Below are 17,576 nucleotides of genomic sequence, written 5' to 3'. Positions count from 1 at the left end.
TCAATATATTTACAGTTAAAACTTTGAGGAAAAATGGAAATTGATTTGGTATGGGTTTACAGTTATTACATGAAACCAATTAGATAGCTTTTCATATAGTAAATGAAAATATTTTTTATGGAAACAAATTTTAAGTGCATTAAGCTATCTTAATGTTCTGTCCCATGTCTCTTAATAGGTTTATTTTTTCTTTTAATTTAAGACATCTGTGTATTCTGTAATCTGGAAGTTTTTAAAGAAAAAGGAGAGGAATTTTAACTTAAACAGGGTTGTAGGAAATAAGAGTAACATGTATTTTTTTATTTTAAAAATTAGTTTTCTTTACTCACTGTAAAGATTGTATATTCAATTTGAAACTCCATATTATTGTAAGGTGGGCTTAGGAATACCATGCATAAACAATTTTCTTTCTTAATGTTTTTAGGGTTTTTATTCACATAAAAATGTAAATATAAAATACAGCATTTTCATTGTAACATTCAAGGCAGTATTTGGGAAACATTGAGAAGTTAATGCTATGTAATTTGTGCTTGACTACAAGCAGATCAGCTGTTTTGCTTACAGTAGTAGAGAATGTATAAGTTAGGAAATAAAGTTCTTAATGAAGAATATAGTAAAAATGTTTTTTATTATTATTTCAAATATATTTAAATATAATGTTACTCCACTTAGGAAGGATTTTTAAAAGGAGGAAGCTGCACTGTTGTAAAAGGCTGCGGTTTTATAAGTAGAGGTACGGACTGATTCATTTTAGTTTTTGGTGTAAAAATTTTGGTACCACTGGGATATTGGTGTGTTAGCACCAAATTACAGTTTCACTATTAAAATGGTTTTTATTTAGTTGTTGCTGTCATCTATTGATTCTTTCCTAGGCTTTTAAACATTTACAAAACATGCGATATTAGAACTATTTTAGTATTCACTTTGTTCACTTGATTGTGTAATTAGGTACTCAGAGTAAATATTTTGCTGAGTTAAATTCATACTCTTGGATTTTAAAGAGTTTTGGGAATGGGAACTTTTTAAAATTTTAGTTTCTCAGTATCAGAAATGTATAGCATAAGTGAGTGTGACCAATAGTGTTCATAGCCAAAGAATTCTATACTTGTTGAAAATTTTGGTCTTTTCCTGGATTTGCTGGGGTTCGTTTGCATATTGCCACCTCCATTGTATGATAACATTGTGTTAGCACTGATGATTAACAATACGGCTCTGATTTCCTTCTTGGATTCAAGATCTACACATCCAGTACCAGTGGGATATTAAATTATCAGCTACTGGATTTCTTTTTATTCAGTGTGACTTTAAAACTGTGAACTTTGGAAGAAAAGAAATTATAGTGTTTTTGCTCACCCCAAAGCGATTGATGGAAAAAACTTATTTTTCAATTAAGTTTGCTGGCTGTCAGAACAAATGAATAAAACTATTTTTAACTGAAATATGCATTATGATAGAGGTTAGGGTTGGGTAAGAGAGAACAGAGCTCACACATATAAAAGATGGGAAAAGGTAGGGATTGTGTCAAGGGTCAAAATCAGTTTCCTGTGTAGAGCTGTAGCAAGCCATCTCCTCATGGTTTTGCTTTTGAGTTGTTCAGAGGAGGTTCTGACAAAACCGAGGAGCTGTCATCCTGTCCCTTCTTGGTGCTGCAGACACTGCTTCCATTGTGATTGCCCAGTGTGTAACTATCTTAGTAAACTTCCTCTCTCTCCCCTCAAGTTACTCTTGTACCAGGACAGGAAGGCAGGAAACCTTGTTTTTATGCTGGTTAACTTTGTGTGATAAGGACGAAGATGTTGGTATATAGGAATTGGCTGAATTGGTTATATTCAAGTAAAAAGTTACAACTTGTAGATAAAGACACAGTAAAAAGCTCAAATCCAAAGAATATACAAATCTCTGTCTGCAGTTAGACATTCTAAACCACACGTTTGATTTTATCAGTCACATTAACCTCAAAAAGCACAGCAGTGTCCCAATTTAAGAAGACACATAAAATACCAGGACAAGCTAAAAATAATAGAGCAGACTATATTTGTATCCCTTGAACTGAAACCTTTAAGGTATCCTTAAAGCATTCTGAGGCGTTTGAACCAAGCTCATTGTGCGGTTGAATTTGGTATAAAGAATCCACCTTAGGTCGCATCCAAGGAAGATTATATTTTAAAGTATTAAAAAGGACTTTGTTTTAACATGGGTTCAACTACATCATGATTTTCTAGGTTTAAAGACAGTTTTGATTTAGAATATTGAATTAAATGTAAATGTTCACAGTGTTATTTTAGGTTGCAAGACTATCAAGTGCAGAAAGTCCTGTTTGGGGAGTTATTTGATTATATCAGTTCTTACATTATTTATTTCATGTTTTTGAAAGGCTGGGAAGGACTAAAGAGTTTCAGAGATTTGGTTGTTAAATCCTGATCTGATCTCTTGATTTCTCCAGGTTTGGGCCTTTGTCCTGTTGCTCATTAATAGCACAATTATTTTGTCTTTTCAGTGCCTCAGACACCCCAAACTCTTCCTCTCAGGCCTTTATACCTTCTGTTGCACTTTCCTAGAGCCATCATCTCTGCATTCTCTGACTAGCCAACTCCTACTTAACCTTTTAGGTCTCAGCTTAAATGAGCTCCATGAGGAAGTAGGTGTCTTTATCTTTTACTCACTGCCATGTGCTTGGCACATACTAGGTGTTTGTTAAATATTTGTTGAATGAATCAATGACTAGTGTGCAAAGAAAAATACCTCAGAGTAGAATGCATGGTACTGACATTAAAATGCAAAAATTACCTTGGGAATCTCACTCCAGTGCTCTCATTCCTCTCGATCTAAACCAAGTTTTCTCTAGTGTTCCCTCCTATATCCTTTTCTTCTGGTATTGTATCGTACTTACTGTGATTTGTCATTATATATTTTACTTTTTTGGATTTCTGTCTTCTATTAGACTGTAAACTTCACAGAGATAGTGTCATTTTTTTTCTTCTTGATAAATAGTTGACATAAACGATTATTACTTTAATGAATGAATAAGTTCTATATAGGGTTAGATTTGATTTTAAAAGGCTCTTTCAGAGCTAAAATCTTGTGATTAATACAGTGTTTTGTAGGTAAATCTAGTTTTAGGATCATTGAACTGTCAGAAATACATATTCCATGTCAAACTTTTGGCCATTCTAATTTCGTTGAGTTTGTGTTCTCTTTTTTCTCTTAGAGTAAAAGTGTATACCCCGGGTTTAACATAGCACTCTGCCCATAGTCGGTGGCTAATGATACTTTGGTCTTGAGCTGTTGTTAATTCCTGTAGATTTATTTTAATATCTCACTGAATTTTTTGCAGTTTCTTTCCTTTTCTTTTCTTTTCTTTTCCTTTCTTTTCTTTTTTTTCTTTTCTTTTCTTTTCTTTTCTTTTCTTTTTTTCTTTTTCTTCTTCCATAGCAGAGTCTTGTTCTGTCGCCCAGGCTGGTTCAAGCAATTCTCCTGCCTCAGCCTCCCAAGTAGCTGGGATTACAAACATACACCACCACACCTGGCTAATTGTTGTATTTTCAGTGGAGACGGGGTTTCACCATGTTGGCCAGGCTGGTCTTGAACTCCTGACCTCAAGTGATCCACCCGCCTTGGCCTCCCAAAGGGCTAGGATTATAGGTGTGAGCCACCATGCCTGGCCAATTTTACAGTTTCTTTCTGCTTTACCTCAAATCATGGCATTTTAAAAGAGAGCTGTGTTTCCTATAGTAATAGCTAAAACTTACTCAGAAATACTACATGCCATGCTGTGTTCTGAGCATTAAACATGCACAAAAAACATACATGTTGTCCCATTCTCACAAATGTTTGTAAGCTGAGATGGGAAATATCATTATCGCCATTTTACAGATGAGATAATTGAGGTACTGAGAGATTAAATAACTTGACAATTGTTGCTCAGCTAATATAAAAGGCAGAGCAAGATTCTGAACAGTGGGAATCTAACTGCAGTGCCTATATTCTTAATCACTATGCCATACACACCCAGATAGAAAAATGGTAGGATCATAACGGAATTGTCTATTTTGTGTAATTTTTGCATTTTGATATATGTACTATGTCGTCTACTCTCAGATGTTTTCGTTCTGTTCATTCATTCATTCATTCCACAGATATTTAATGAGCACCAAGTATGTGCCAAGCCCAGTGTACTTGGCATATGCCAGTGAGTCAGAGATACCTACTCCCTCATGTAGTTATTCTTCCAAGTGAGGGGAAACAGTGAATGACAAAAATAATAAGTAAATAAATTGGTTAGTGTGATAGAAGGTGTTAAATGTTACGGTGAAGGTGAGGTCAGATGACAGTCTTATTATATAGAATGTTTAGGTGTAGACTGCATTGAAAAGGTGCATTTTATTGAAGACCTGAAGGAAATATGGGAGTTAGCCAAGTGGATACTTGGGAAAAGAAAGTTCCAAGTCGATTGCATGAGTAGAGCAAAGGCTCTTGCTGGGGAGAATGGCATTGTGGCCAGAACAGAGTGAATACGGGGTTACGGCTATCTTTCCAATTCTTCGTGCCTACGAGGTGGTGGTTTAACCAGAGACACAGGCATGGGTTAAAAGTGAGGCCCGCTAGAAACAAGTCACAGTTTGCCGATCTATTCTAATCCACATTCCTTAAAAATAGCTCCATGAGAGGAGTGAATTGGCCTTTAAATATCCTCCTGTGGGAAACACATGCCTCATTCTGGTTCTCTCAACAGATGTCTTAACAGAAAGACTGGTGAACTCTCCCTTTTCATTTCTATTTTGAATATTCGTAACATCAACTCATCCACAAACATAAGGCAGTGGGTATTAAACTTTATCTCATATTCTTTTCTGGTCCTCATTATTAGTATTTGGGGAAGAAACGGCTAGTTTTGCCCAGTTTTTTCCTCTTTGTATATAATTTTAGAGCTGTCAGTGGATAGGTTTCTTTTTTGTGTTTTGAGACCAAGTTTTGCTCTTGTCACCAGGCTGGAGTGCAGTGGCGTGATCTCGACTCCCTGCAACCTCCGCCTCCCAGTTTCAAGTGGTTCTTTTGACTCAGCCTCCTGAGTAGCTGGGATTACAGGCACCTACCACCACACCCTGCAAATTTTTTTGTTTTTTGTTTTTTAGTAGAGACGGGTTTTATCATGTTGGCTAGGCTCGTCTCGACCTCCTGACCTCAGGTGATCTGCCTGCCTTGGCCTCCCAAAGTGCTGGGATTACAGGCATGAGCCACTGTGCCCAGCCTGGATATGGGGTTTTTACCCAAACATGACCCTCTGTGTGAAGGAGAATAATAACATGTCCCATATTATGCTTATTGACCCGGTGTTCCTTGTGTTTAGCATTCCCACTCCCAACCTTCTAAGTGTCCTGGTTTGGGCAGTAAGTTATATGGGAACCCTAAAGTGTGTCCTCCTTTGATCACCCTATGTATGTATGCATGTACCTATGTATGTATGTGGCATGGTCTTGCTCTGTCATCCGGGCTGGTCTCAAACTCCTAGGCTCAAGCAGTCCTCCCACCTCAGCCTCTCAAAATCTGGGATTACAGGTGCGTGCCACCACACCCAGCCCGATCCATTATTTAAAATGGACTCATCCTCCTGCTGTCACTGTACCCCTATCCCTGTTCTCTGTCTTGTCTTTCTATTTGCTCTTAACCACTATCTATTTGCTCTTAACCACTATCTAACATACCTAATGGTTTATTTACTACTTTGGTTTAGCTGCTGTCCCTTAGTGAAATGTGCACCCTATGAGACAAAGGAAACCTATCTGTCCTGCTCATTGCTGCTTTCCTACTGCCTAAGACGTAGTAGACTTTTTTTTTTTTTGAGATGGAGTTTTGCTCTTGTTGCCCAGGCTGGAGTGCAATGACGCAATTTCGGCTCACTGCAACCTCCGCCTCCTGGGTTCAAGCAATTCTCCTGCCTCAGCCTCGCGAGTAGCTGGGATTACAGGCTTGCATCACCACGCCCGGCTAATTTTGTATTTTTAGTAGAGATAAGGTTTCTCCATGTTGGTCAGGCTGGTCTCAAACTCCCAACCTCAGGTGATCCACCCACCTCGGCCTCTCAAAGTGCTGGGATTATAGATGTGAGCCACCGCGCCTGGCTGGTAGATTCTTATTTTAAATGGATGAATGAATTAAATCTTGTCTTCTGGGAGCAACAGAGGTTTCAGTCATTAGAAGCAAATGAGAGTGATGGAGATTTTTGTGGAAATTAAAAAACACTTGTTCTACAAAGAAGGGAACAACAGACACTGGGATTTACTTGAGGGCAGAGGGAGGAAGGAGAGAGGCAAAAAAAAAAAAAAAAAAAACTCTTGGGTACTAGTCTTAATACCTGGATGGTGAAATAATCTGTACAACAAACCCTCGTGATACAAGTTTACCTTTATAACAAACTTCACCTGTACCCCGAACCTAAAATAAAAGATTAAAAGAAAAAAAAAAAACTCAAAACTTGGTCTTTCTAGTGCTTTAAGGGTTAGTGACTCTGATTTTTTTTTTTTTTTGGGAGACGGAGTCTTGCTCTGTCGCCCGGGCTGGAGTGCAGTGGCGCAATCTCGGCTCACTGCAAGCTCCGCCTCCCGGGTTCACGCCATTCTCCTGCCTCAGCCTCCCGAGTAGCTGGGACTACAGGTGCCCGCCACCACGTCTGGCTAATTTTTTGTATTTTTTAGTAGAGACAGGGTTTCACCGTGTTAGCCAGGATGGTCTCGATCTCCTGAACTCGTGATCCGCCCGTCTCAGCCTCCCAAAGTGCTGGGATTACAGGCTTGAGCCACCGCGCCCGGCCAGTGACTGATTTTTGTAAAGTGTTCACAAATCTTTGATTTCAGATTCATCTATGATTATTTAAACTGCAAGGAATTTATTGTAAATCCAATGGTTTTCTGTTTTTTTTTTTTTTAATAGTTTTCAGTTAGAGAAAAATCTAACTTTAAAACAGTTATCACTGAATATTTTAATTTTGCATTTGAACATTATTTGCATACATTTTTATAATGTCATTGATTCGTAGCTCACGTAATTTTAGAATTGGATTTAGGTGTATATTAACTTCTTTACCTAAAAAAGTAAACTAAAATACATTTGTTTTTTTTTTTTTTTTTGAGATGGAGTCTCGCTCTGTCGCCCAGGCTGGAGTGCAGTGGCGCGATCTCGGCTCACTGCAAGCTCCGCCTCTCAGGTTCACGCCATTCTCCTGTCTCAGTCTCCCGAGTAGCTGGGACTACAGGCGCCCGCCACCATGGCCGGCTAGTTTTTTGTATTTTTGGCAGAGATGGGGTGTCACCGTGTTAGCCAGGTTGGTCTCGATCTCCTGACCTCGTGATCCACCCGCCTCAGCCTCCCAAAGTGCTGGGATTACAGGCGTGAGCCACTGCGCCTGGCCTATTTTATATTATACCTTTCTTTCTTAAAAATGGTATAAAATGAGTCATATTTTAAGTGTTTTATAGAAGTTTGGTATTGGAATGAAACCAATGATTAGTAAATTTTTTCTTTGACTAAAACAGTAATGAAATCTTTGGTTCATTTGGTGATATTTTTGGTTGATTTTCCACATTCTTATTCTCATAGATTTTGGTTAATTTTTTGTTACTGATACAGTGTTCAGTTGAATTTGTAGGCTTGTGGATAGGAAGTCTCAGCAGTTGGTAAGTTGAATTAATATAGTTCCCTTTTTCAAAAATTGGGGCTGTGTTGAATCTATGGATTGATTTGGGAGAATTGACTTACGAACAATATTGAACAATACAGTAATGGACATTGTATATCCAGTTATTTAAGTCTTGTTTAATTTTTCTAAGCAATGTGTAATAGATCTTAATGTGGCGGTCTTGGTGTTTTTTGATGATACTGTAAATAATAATTTTTGGCTTTTAAGTTTAGTTTTCTGGCTAGGTTCAGTGGCTCACGTCTGTAATCCCCCAGCACTTTGAGAGGCTGAGGTGGGCAGATCGCATAAGGCCAGGAGTTCGAGACCAGCCTGGCCAACATGGCGAAACCCTGTCTTTACTAAAAATACAAAATTAGCTGGGTGAGGTGGCATGTACTTGTAGATGCAGCTACTCAGGAGGCTGAGGCACAAGAATCACTTGAACCTGGGAGGTTGAGGTTGCAGTGAGCAAAGATTGCACCACTGCACTCCAGCCTGGGCAATAGAGTGAGACGCTGTCAAAAAAAAAAAAAAAGTTTAATTTTACAATTCTTGGCCTAGTGTATAGAAATAGATTTTCTTATTAGTTTATCTTGTAGCCTTATTATAAATTTACTTATTAGTTCTAGTGATTTGAGTATAGAAAATCAAAATAAATCTGAATGTGTTATTGGCAAATAAAAACCGTTTTCTTTTCTGACCTTTATATCTTCATCTGTCTTTGCCTTGACCAGGACCTCTATTATAGTATTGAGAAATGATAAGAGGAGACAGATTTTCCTTTTTTTTCCCCTGAGGGAGAACATGTTCAGTGTTAAGTATGTTAACTTTAGTTTTGTCTGTTTAGTTTTTGTGGATATCCTTTTTCTTTTTTTTTGAGACGGAGTCTTGCTCTGTCACCCAGGCTGGAGTGCAGTGGAGCGATCTTGGCTCACTGCAACCTCCACCTTCCAGGTTCAAGCTGTTTTTCTGCCTTAGCCTCCCGAGTAGCTGGGACTACAGGCGCATGCCACCAAGCCCGGCTAATTTTTGTATTTTTTAGTAGAGACAGAGTTTCACCACATTGGCCAGGCTGGTCTCAAACTCCTGATGTTGTGATCCGCTCGCCTCGGCCTCCCAAAGCACTGGGATTACAGGCGTGAGCCTCTGTGCCTGGCAGATACCCTTTTTCAAATTGAAAAAGGTTGCTTTTAATTCTTAGGTTTCTGAGAGGGTTTTTCTTTCTTTTTTTTTTTTTTTTTATTATGAGAGGTTGTTGATTTTTGTCTAATGCTTTTTCTGTATCCAGTTGCTCATATGAATTTTTTTGTTTTAATTTTTATGTGATGAATTGTGGTGTTTAAAATTTGTATTTATCTTTATTTTTTGAGAAATGAGGTCTTGATGTTAATGTGTTGCCCATGCTGATCTCAAGCTCCTGGACTCAAGAAGTCCTGCTGCCTCAGCCTCCTGAGTACCTGGGATTATAGGCACGAGCCACTGTACTCAACTATGAATTAGTTTTTAATGTTAAAACAATCTGCGTTGCTGAGATAAACCCCACTTGATCATGATGTATTATCCTGATTTTTTGTTTTTTTCTTTTATAGAGACAGAGTGTTACTCTGTTGTCCAGGCTAGAATGCAGTGTCATGATCATAGCTCACTATGTCCTTGAACTCCTGGGCTCAAGCAGTCCTCCTGCCTCAGCCTCCTGCGTAGCTGGGACTACAGGTGCATGCCACCACACCTGACTAATTTTTAAATTTTAGTCATTTCTCTAGAGCCAAGGTCTTGTTTTGTTGCCCAGGCTGTTCTTGAACTTCTTGCCTCAAAAGAGCCTCCTGCCTCAGGCTCCCAAAGTGCTTGTGTTATAGGCATGAGCCACCACGCCTGGCCTATTCTATTTTTATATAGCTAGATTTGATAATAATTTGTGCAGATTATTTGTATCTATGTTTATAAGGGATATGTTTGTAATTTTTTTCCTTGTAATCATTTTATCAAGTTTTCATATCAAGGTACTGGTGTTCTAATAAAATAAGTTGGAAAATGTTCCCTTTTTATGTTTATTTATATGATTAATTATGTAAAGTTTAAGAAAAACATTAATCTATAGTGATAGTAATAGTAGCACTTTCGGTGGGGTAGTATTAATTAGAAAGGGACATGAAAATAAAACATTGATGGAAATGTTCTGTATCTCGGTCTAGGGTGGTAGTCATAAGGATGGAGATAAAATGTACACACGTATGTATATATGTGTATTTTAAAAGTCATTGAGCTGTTCACTTTAAGATTTGTGTATTTTATAAATTATACTATTAAAATCAGACTATAAATGTGTCTCACACTTAACATTGCATTTCTGAAAATCAAGCATTTTTCTATTTTGCAAAGGGAAAATTATATACATCAGCAGAAAACATTAAACCAGTTTCTAATAAAAACTGTAAAGACTAGATGTGAACAAAATCTAAAATGTAAGATTGAAAAGTATTTAAAACATTGTTTCCTGATTACCAGACAACATGGTTAACAGTTGTTTGTATGTGGAAAATGTGCCTGCTGTTCACTAAATATTACAATGTATGACAAAGCAATACAACATGAAATAAAATTCCCAGAAAAAAAAGGCAGATAAAAACCTACAATGAAAAGCACTGGGTGCTGTGGCTCATATCTGTAATCCCGGTGCTTTGGGAGGATGAGGTGGGTCGATTGCTTGAGCTCAAGAGTTTGAGACCAGCCTGAGCAATATGGCAAGAATCCGGCTCTACAAAAAATACAAAAAAAAAAAAATTAGCTGGGCATAGTGGTGCGACACTTGTAGTTCCAGCTACTTGGAAGTCTGAGGTGGGAGAATTGCTTGAGTCAAGGAGGTTGAGGCTGTGGTGAGCCGTAATCACGCCACTGCACTCCATCCTGGGCGACAGAGCAAGACCCTGTCTCAAACCAATTTCCTATAATTACAAAATGAGATTTGAGGCCTTTAGAAAGTTGAGGAAGGAGGTGAAGAGCTTGAAGCAGTCCTTGTGATTGGTCAGGGAATGGGGCAATTCAGGTCAAGAAGTTACTGAGATGTCCAGTCACTTCATGTGACTATAGAGCTGGGAAGATTGTGGATGATGTTCTTTCAGTGGTTGATGATTTAGAGTAGGAAAATGGGAAGCTAGAGCTTCGTTTGCATTGGCTGTATTCTTAATTCCTCTGTTTGGGATTATAGGAAGTATTAGACTATCTGTAGAAGAAAGACTTCTTACAGCAATCACTTTCAAGTGTTGGAGTCCCTTAATTTTCTGATTTTTGGCCTCCTTTTCAAACTGTGATTGTGAGACTCTACAAGTTAAGTCCTACAAAATTTACTTGGATTGTAACTTGAAACTTTTCCATACGTACTTTTGTTTAAAATTATATATGAAGTTTTAAAGATATAAATTTATATTGGCCAAAAAATGTTATGTTGAGAGATGTGTGTAGTCTTTCATATTAAAAAAAAAAAAAAGGCAAGGGAAAAATCCAGGACCTTGTTAACCAGGGAGGGAGATGTTCTGTGGGTGATGCTAGAGTGTTGTATTTCCTTCAAGGTCTGTTTTGTTACCTCCCCTACTCTTTTATTTTTCTAAGAAACAAAATACTGTTAGAGTATCATATATGTTAATACTGTTTTTTGACTGTGAAAATCTTACTGTTTTGTAAATTGGCAGAATCAATGAGATGGTAACAACCCCTGACTATTGTATATTCTTATTTTAACTTTTATGTAGCTTCATAATGGAGTTGTATACTCATGGTAGGTTTTCAGTTTAGGAAAAAAACCATATATATTTTTTAAATAGGACAAGCTTTAAAAGGAGAAATTTTTAAAGGAACATTTGTGCCTAATTTGGTTATTGGATTATGAATACATTTCAAATATACCAGATGTTACCATAGTAAGAGTAGTCATCTTTTGTTTCCTTTTTTAACAGCCATTTATAAAGATATGAGGGGTAACAGGAAAGATATTGATTAGGACTACGTAATGATTCCATGGGAGGGTCTCCGTAGATTTCTGTTTGAAGAATATTCCTACTTTGAAATCCCCTTTTCTTGGCCTTAGAATTAAGTTCATCCTTCTTTAATAACTATTACTGTCTATTGAATGCTAACTTTGTTTCATATATCTTGGTAAACACTTTATGTTTATTATTTCAACTCCCACTTTACAGATATGGAACTTGTGATGACGTAAGAGTTGTATAGTTGTGAGGGCTAAGCACAGTCCTTGTATGACAGGTACTGCTGCCCTTCAAGATCTTGTTCAGACGTCACCACCTATAAAGCTTTTCTTGATACGTGCTAGTTCTGTAAAATTTCTACCTTCTTCAGTTGTAGGCTCAAATATTAGATTGGGCTGGCTTCTTCAAAATTTTATTTTGGGGATTTAGGTGAAGTTTTAGCTGTCCTGTAATCTATAGGGTCTTGCTCATGGAAAGTACATAATGGCTCAAGGTAGAGATAATTTCATCTTGAAATTCTGAGGGGATATACTTAACCACTTAAAGTCATCAAAGCCGTAAGAGTTGAAATGCTGTTGTAATAAATTATCTATTTTCGTTACTGTGGGTTGTCTGCATATAGAGATCCTCCTTCCTCCCCTCCCCCCCCCTCCCCTCCCCCCTCGCCCCTCCTCGCCTCCCCCCCTCGCCTCCCTCCCTCGCCTCCCTCCTCCTCTCCCCCCCCCTCCCCTCCTCCCTCCCTTCCCCCCCTCCCTTCCTCCTGGATTCCAGTGATTTTCCTGCCTCAGCCTCCCAAGTAGCTGGGATTACAGGCACATGCCACCAAGCCCAGATAATTTTTGCTTTTTAGTAGAGACAGGGTTTCACCATGTTGGCCAGGCTGGTCTCAAACCCCTGACATCCCAAAGTGCTGGGATTACAGGCGTGAGCCACCGTGCCTGGCCCAGTTTCACATATTTTATTATGGAAAATTTCTGGTAAAACAGTATGTTGAATGCATTCTTATACTCAAAATTGAGAATTAAGTGAGATTTGGCATGTTTTCTCTCTCCTTGGCCTCTGGAATCCTGGCAAGAGACTGAAATGTTCTTTTCTTTGGAAACTGGTCTTAGCAAAGGGCTCACTTTGGACATCAGGAGAATTGGCCGCTTCTGAAGGCTATGATATGATTTGGCTGTGTCTCCACCCAAGTCTTATCTTGAATTCCCACATGTTGTGGGAGGAACCTGGTAGGAGGTAATTGAATCATGGGGCAAGTCTTTTTCGTCCTGTTCCCGTGGTAGTGAGTAAGTCTCACAAGATCTGATGGCTTTATAAAGAGGAGTTGTCCTGCAAAAGCACTCTGTCTTTGCCTGCCGTCCATGTAAGTTGAGACTTGCTCCTCCTTGCCTTCCGCCATGACTGGGAGGCCTCCCCAGCCTTGTGGAACTGTAAATCCATTAAACCTCTTTTTCTTCCCGGTCTCAGGTACGTCTTATCAGCAGCATGAGAACAGACTAATAATACAGGCTGCTTCTCTGCTTAGCCCAACCACCAGCAAATTGTGCTCACATTCAGGGCTTTAAGCCAAGGATGGACAGCCAGATATTTAAAGACAGCCTCTGTTTTCAAAATGTGAGACCAAAACAAGCAGAAGAAAACAACTTGTGGGCAACAAGATGAAACAGCAAGCAGAAGGAAGTTAAAAGAAAAATATTAATATCTCCAGAGAGCTGAGAGATTTGCACCCAGGAAAGACAACTAGGAGTCTTCAAAAGTACTCCCAGCTGGGTGCGGTTGCTCACACCTGTAATCCTAGCATTTTGGGAGGCTGAGGTGGGTGGATCGCTTGAGCCCAGGAGTTCGAGACCAGCCTGGGCAATGTGGCAAAGCCCCATCTCTACCAAAAAATACGAAAATTAGTGGGGGCATGGTGATGCACACATGTAGTCTCAGCTACTCAGGAGGCTGAAGTGGGAGGATCGCTTAAGCCTAGGAGGTCAGGGCTGCAGTGAGCCATGATTGCACCACTGCACTCCAATCTGGGCAGTAGAGTGAGACCCTGTCTCAAAAAGAGAAAATATTATGTCCAAAGAACAAGACAATTTAAGAAAGCACAAATAAACTCTGTAGAAGCATTGGAAAGTAATGTCAAAGATACTTCCCAGAACATGGAAAGAAAGGACAAATTTAAGAGAAAAGAAAATAGGATGATGAATCCAGAAGGTCTAGCATACAAATAATAAGAGTTGAAAATAATTTGTAATTATAACTGAGAAAGAAATAAAAGGATAAAACAGCCTCAAAGAAATTATGTAAGAACATTTCCCCAAACCAAAGGATAAGGATTTCTGGTTTGGGCCGGGCGCGGTGGCTCAAGCCTGTAATCCCAGCACTTTGGGAGGCCGAGACGGGCGGATCACGAGGTCAGGAGATCGAGACCATCCTGGCCAACACGGTGAAACCCCGTCTCTGCTAAAAAAATACAAAAAACTAGCCGGGCGAGGTGGCGGGCGCCTGTAGTCCCAGCTCGGGAGGCTGAGGCGGGAGAATGGCGTAAACCCGGGAGACGGAGCTTGCAGTGAGCTGAGATCCGGCCACTGCACTCCAGCCTGGGCAACAGAGCGAGACTCCGTCTCAAAAAAAAAAAAAAAGATTTCTGGTTTGAAGATTCCCAAATTGTGGAACCCCTTTAGCTGCCTCTCTGGCTTCCTCATAGGCCCTCTACTCCTCCTCCGTTCTTTCTAGCATCAGTGCGGGCATAATGTATTGTAATAATTATGTAACAATTTTGATATTTTTCTTTATAATGCCTATTACAATTGTATTTTTTTATAATACTTGTTACATTTGTAACTAATTTTGTATATGTGTTTGTTTCCTAACCAGGCTAAAAACTTTTAGAGTGGGAATATATATACGTATTTTCAATTAATTTACCTTCTATATGGGCACACCTCTTACAGTACCTAGCCTGGTATAGTAGGGGGCTCGATAAATATTTTTAGAATGTAATCTGAGGGAGGTGTGGCACATTCATGAAAGGCATGAATAAATGAAGCCAGATGGCTTTGCAATAGTAAGTTGCACCTTGCTTTTGGCTGAGTACTGTGATGATGGGAAGTTGCTGCAACTCATCTGTGTATTGCCACACAGCAATATAGACCTCTAGTAACAGGGTTTTCTGGAGAATTGAGAAAGCCAGTAGGCCCAGATGCAACAGGGCTTAGTTGAGCTGAAGCGAGGTTGATGGAGCTAGACTGCCCAGGGTTGAGTTCTGTGTTCTAGGTACAAGTATACCTCCGAGATAATTGTGCTTTTGAATCCACACCACTGCAGTAGAGCAAATATTAAGTGTGCAATACCATTCTTTCTTTTTTAAAAAAAGTAATGCCATAATTTACAAATACTTTATTGTTAAAACCAAAAAAAAAAAAAAAAAAAAAAAAAGGCTACTCATCATCTGAGCCTTCAGTGAGTCAATCTTTTGCTGGTGGTGGGTCTTACCTTAATGTGGACCAAGGTGGTGGTTGCTGAGGGTTGGGGTGGCTTGGCAATTTCAAAATAAGACAAGAGTGAAATTCACTGCATTGATCGAATCTGTGTATCACGATGATGTTTGGTAGTATTTTACCCATGGTAGAACTTCTTTAAAATTGGAGTCCGTCCTCTAAAACCCTGGCATTTCTTTATCAACTAAGTTTATGTAATATTCTAAATCATTTACTGTCATATCAACAATGTTCACAGCATCTTCATCATTGGTAGATTCCTTCTCAAGAAACCACTTTCTTCATGCATTCATAAGGAAGAACCTCCTTATCTGTTCAAGTTTTATCATGAGATTGCAGAAATTCAGCCATATCTTTAGGCCCCCCTTCTAATTCTAGTTTTCTGCTATTTCTACCACATCTACAATTACTTCTCCAATAAAGTCTTAAACTCCTCAAAGTCATCTGTGATGGTTAGAATCAACTTCTTTCAAACTCCTGTTTATGTTGCCTTTTTTTTTTTTTTTTTTTTTGAGACAGAGTCTTGCCGTGTTGCCCAGGCTGGAGGGCAGTGGCACAATCTGGGCTCACTGCAACTGCCTCCTCCTGGGTTCAAGCAATTCTCCTGCCTCAGCCTCCCAAGTAGTTAGGACTACAGGTGCCCACCACCACACCCAGCTAATTTTGTTTTTGTTGTTGTTGTTGTTTTAGTAGAGATGGGGTTTCATGGTTTCACTATGTTGGCCAGGCTAGTCTTGAACTCCTGACCTCACTATCCGCCCGCCTCGGCCCCCCAAAGTGCTGGGATTACAGGCATGAGCCACCGCGCCCAGCCCATGTTGCTATTTTAACCTCCTCCCATGAATCACGAATGTTGTTAATGCCATCTAGAATGGTGACTCCTTTCCAGAAGATTTTCAAGCTACTTTGCCCAGATCCTTCACAGGAATCACTATCTATGGCAGCTATATCCTTACAAAATGTATTTCTTAAATAATAAGACTTGAAGTCCAAATGACTCCTTGATCCACAGTCTGCTGTATTAGTCCATTCTCACACTGCTATATAGAAACTGAGACTGGGTAATTTAAAAGGAAAGAGGTTTAATTGACTCAACAGTTCTGCATGGCTGGGGAAGTCACAGGAAACTTACAATCACGGTGAAAGGTGAAGGGAAAGCATGGCATGTCTTACATGGCAGCAGGAGAGAGGTGAGAGTGCAGGAAAAATTACCGTTTTTAAAACCATCAGGTCTCATGAGAACTCCCTCACTATCACAAGAACAGCATGGGGGAACCGCCCCCATGATCCAGTTACCTCCTACCAGTTCCCACCCTCAAAACGTGGGGATTACAATTCCTGTTGAGATTTGGGTGGGGACACAGCCAAACCATATCAGCTGCAGAGTGGGCATTGTGTTAGGCAGGCAGGAAAACATTCATCTTCTGGTACATCTCCCTCTTAGCTTTTGGATGACAGGAGTATTGTAAATGAGAAGTAATATTTTGAAAGAAATCTTTTCTTCTGAGCAGTAGGTCTCAACAGTGGGCTTAAAATATTCAGTAAACCATACTGTAAACAGATGCGCTGTCATCCAGGCTTTATTCTTCTATTTATAAAGCACAGGCAGAGTGGATTTAATATCATTCTTAAGGGCCCTAGGATTTTCAGAATGGGAAATAAGTGTTGGCTTCAAGTTAAAATCACTAGCTGCATTAGCCCCTAATGAGAGTCAGCCTGTCCTCTGAAGCTTTGAAGCCAAGCATTGACTTCACCTCTAGCTGTCAAAGTCCTAGATGGCATCTTCTAATTTCTTCTTCATTGTGTCATTTAGTGTAGCCACATTAATCAGTGATCTTAGCTAGGTCTTTTGGAGAACTTGGTACGGCTTCTCCACCAGCACTTGCTGCTTCATCTTGCACTTCTATGCTATGGAGATGGCTTTTTTTTTTTTTTTTTGAGACGGAGTCTCGCTCAATGGCCCAGGCTGGAGTGCAGTGGCCGGATCTCAGCTCACTGCAAGCTCCGCCTCCCGGGTTTACGCCATTCTCCTGCCTCAGCCTCCCGAGTAGCTGGGACTACAGGCGCCCGCCACCTCGCCCGGCTAGTTTTTTGTATTTTTTAGTAGAGACAGGGTTTCACCATGTTAGCCAGGATGGTCTCGATCTCCTGACCTCATGATCCACCCGTCTCGGCCTCCCAAAGTGCTGGGATTACAGGCGTGAGCCACCGTGCCCGGCCTGGAGATGGCTTTTTTCCTTCAACCTTATGAACCAACCTCTGCTAGCTTCAGACTTTTTTTTCTGTAGCTTCCTTACCTCAATTTATAGAATTGAAGATGGACTTGCTCTGGATTAATTAGTCTTTGGCTTAAGGGAATGTTGTTACTGGTTTCATCTATCCAGACTACCAAAACCTCAGTGTCAACAATAAGGCTGTTCTGCTTTCTTATCA

General features: G+C 39.6%; 1 protein-coding gene across 36 annotated transcripts in view; it reads left to right on the top strand.

Moving 5' to 3' along the window:
- The window catches only part of PTK2 (protein tyrosine kinase 2), a 366,245-nt gene that overhangs the window by 82,217 nt on the left and 266,452 nt on the right, over positions 1–17,576 (top strand). The gene's annotated exons all lie outside the window — the stretch shown is intronic.

The sequence above is a fragment of the Trachypithecus francoisi genome, unplaced genomic scaffold, assembly GCF_009764315.1.
Source record: "Trachypithecus francoisi isolate TF-2019V2 unplaced genomic scaffold, Tfra_2.0 Lachesis_group7, whole genome shotgun sequence".
Classification (NCBI taxonomy): Eukaryota; Metazoa; Chordata; class Mammalia; order Primates; family Cercopithecidae; genus Trachypithecus; species Trachypithecus francoisi.
Note: the sequence above shows the minus strand (reverse complement) of the source record. Positions and strands in the feature narration are given on the sequence as shown.